Source organism: Saccostrea echinata, unplaced genomic scaffold (assembly GCF_033153115.1).
Source record: "Saccostrea echinata isolate AGI-Se365-2 ecotype Australia unplaced genomic scaffold, CSIRO_AGI_Sech_v1 ptg000001l, whole genome shotgun sequence".
Taxonomy (NCBI): domain Eukaryota; kingdom Metazoa; phylum Mollusca; class Bivalvia; order Ostreida; family Ostreidae; genus Saccostrea; species Saccostrea echinata.
Window position 1 is genome coordinate 44,182,405 of NW_026889750.1, and position 2,931 is coordinate 44,185,335.

The following is a 2,931-nucleotide window of genomic DNA, read 5'->3' on the forward strand; positions in this document are numbered from 1 at the left end:
CTTTTTTATTTCTATAACTGAAGCCTCAACCTGATCATTCACCTGTAAACTTTAGGTCACATGTGACAAAGCATGAATCAGTAATCACATATATTCGGTGATGCAACGTCTTTGAAAGTTTCAAGTGAGAGTTTAAGGAAAGTCCCAGTGCCAAATTACTAATCTTTCTCAAAACATTAAATGACTAGAAGTATGCATTTCTATATGCAGTATGTATACTAGTTTGGTCAGTTTTGGACATCATTACTTGACCATTGACTAACTCCAAAATCTTAAAGAATTTGGAGCATAAATTGCAGTATGCCAAAAAACTGGTCTTACCATACAAGACTGGTGTTATAATACCATGCAGTTAGGAATCAGAAGCTGGAAAGATAATATGCATATTAAGTGCACATCTGAGATTTAGTCTAGCTAGAAAGCTTAAATACATATATTCCTTTATCATTATAATCATTATAATCATCATTATAATCATTAGCTCTGTTAGAGAGCATCTAATGTTAATTCCTCCACCTCACATTTAAGGTCAAGCATAAAGGATGTATTCAAAATTTCAAAAGAATTTACCTATATAGGAGAAAATTTCCTGGAAAAAGTCACTTTTCAAAAATCAATGCTCTCACTTCATTAGCTATTTTCTACTGAATATATGTGTAACTTTTTCAATTTGCATTTTGAACCTAAAAGTTATGTGCAATTTTAAGGATAAATAACAAACTTTTTTTCCCCTGAAATCAGCAATATTTCTTGTAGATTTATATTCAAATAGGAACCTGAATATTGTTTGCCAGAGAAAGTGGGAGAATTTTGCAAGATTTTGTCACAATGTTAAACAAGAGGCCCATGGGCCACATCGCTCACCTGAGCACATTAGCTAGGAAAAAAGCACATATCAGTTCAGTATTGAAGTTTATAATGGGGGGGGGGGGACTTTGATTTTAAACTATCTGAGGATGCTTCCATATCAATATAACAAATGGCTTTGCTGTTCTTGAACAGAAGATTTTTAAAGATTTTTTCCTAGATATTCCTTTATAAAAATTTGATCCCCCATTGTGGCCCCTCCCTACTCTCCGGGAGGGGGGGGGGGCATTTTTTGAACAAATTTGAATCTACACTACCTTAGGATGATTCCATATCAATATGACTAAACATGGCTTTTCTGTTCTAGAGAAGAATATTTTTTCCAATATATACCTTTGTAAATCTTTGATACACCATTGTGGCCCCTCCCTTTCCCAGGGGGTCATCATTTGAACAAACTTGAATCTACACTACCTGAGGATGCTCCCATATCAATATGACTAAACATGGCTTTTCTGTTCTTGAGAAGAATATTTTTGCCTATATATGCAGAACTTTGTTCCCTGATTGTGTTCCCAGCCTATCCCCCCCCCCCGGGGGTGGGGGGTGGAGGGGAGGTCATCATTTGAACAAACTTGAATCTACACTACCTGAGGATGCTTCCATATCAATGTGACTAATCATGGCTTTGCTGTTCTTGAGAAGATTTTTCAAGGTTTTTCCCTATACATTGTATATTCCTATGTAAAACTTTGATCCCCCATTGTGGTCCCACCCTACTCCCCGGGTTCATGATTTGAACAAACTTGAATCTACATACCTAAGAATGCTTTAATATCAGTATTACTTAACATGGCTTTGTTGTTCTTGAGAAAAAAAAATTTAAAGAATTTTTCCTATACATTTCTATGTAAAAAGTTGATCCCGTATTGTGGCCCCTCTCTAACCCCAGGGTTCATCATTTGTACAAACTTGAATCTACACTACCTGAGAATGCTTCCATATCAATATGACTAAACAAGGCTTTGCTGTTCTTGAGAAAAAGATTTTTTTCTATACATTGTATATTACTATGTAAAACTTTGATCCCCCATTGTGACCCCACCCTACCCCTGGGGTCATGATTTGAACAAACTTGAATCTACACTACATGAGGATGCTTTCATTTCAATATAACTAATCATGGCTTTTCTGTTCTTGAGAAGAAGATTTTACAAGTTTTTCCCTATATATTCCTATGTAAAACATTGATCCCACATTGTGGCCCCACCCTACCCCCAGGGGTCATAGTTTGAACAAACTTGAATCTTCACTATGTAAAGATGGTTTCCTAAAAGTTTCAACTTTTTGGTCCTGTGGTTCTTGAGAAGAAGATTTTTAAAACATGGCACCAAATTTTCACTATTTTTGAATTATCTCCACTTGAATGAGGGCGTGGTCCTTCATTTGAACAAACTTAAATTCCCGGACCCCATGGATACTTTGTGGCAAGTTTGGTTGAAATTGGCCCAGTGGTTCTGGAGAAGAAGTCGAAAATGTGAAATATTGTTAGGTTCCACATACCTTTTTGCTGGAATCTGAATCGAGTAATTTTTCAAAGGGTAAAAAGAAAAAAAAAGCCAAAACCAAAAACAAAAAACACGCTGCTTTCGCAAGCCGAAACATTGTCCCCTCGACTCGGCTTTGTATTATAATTATTACTGGATTTAATTGAAAGCAGAACGAAAATACTCTCTTCAAAGTTTTGCAAAATTTCAAGTTTTTAGAAATAAATGACCCATTTCTAGTTCCATGACAACGATAGCTATTTTGAATATTTAAACACAAAAAACTAGGAGAGACCTTACACATCAATACTATGTACATGTAGCCTGCAATACAATTGTAGAAAAAAAATCCATCTAAAACAAAATTCCTTTTTGTTTCCATGGATACAGTTAAAAATTTGATCAAGCGATTACCAGAAGCCAGTTTGACTAAATGAAAATTAAGAATAAGACTATAATGCTTCAAAGGAATTGTTTGGACAGTTACTGAGAAAAATGAGATTTTCAATGGAACTGGTCGCCATTTTGAATAAGACACTTGTAATAATGCTCCCCATACTAAAGTACAGCCATGATA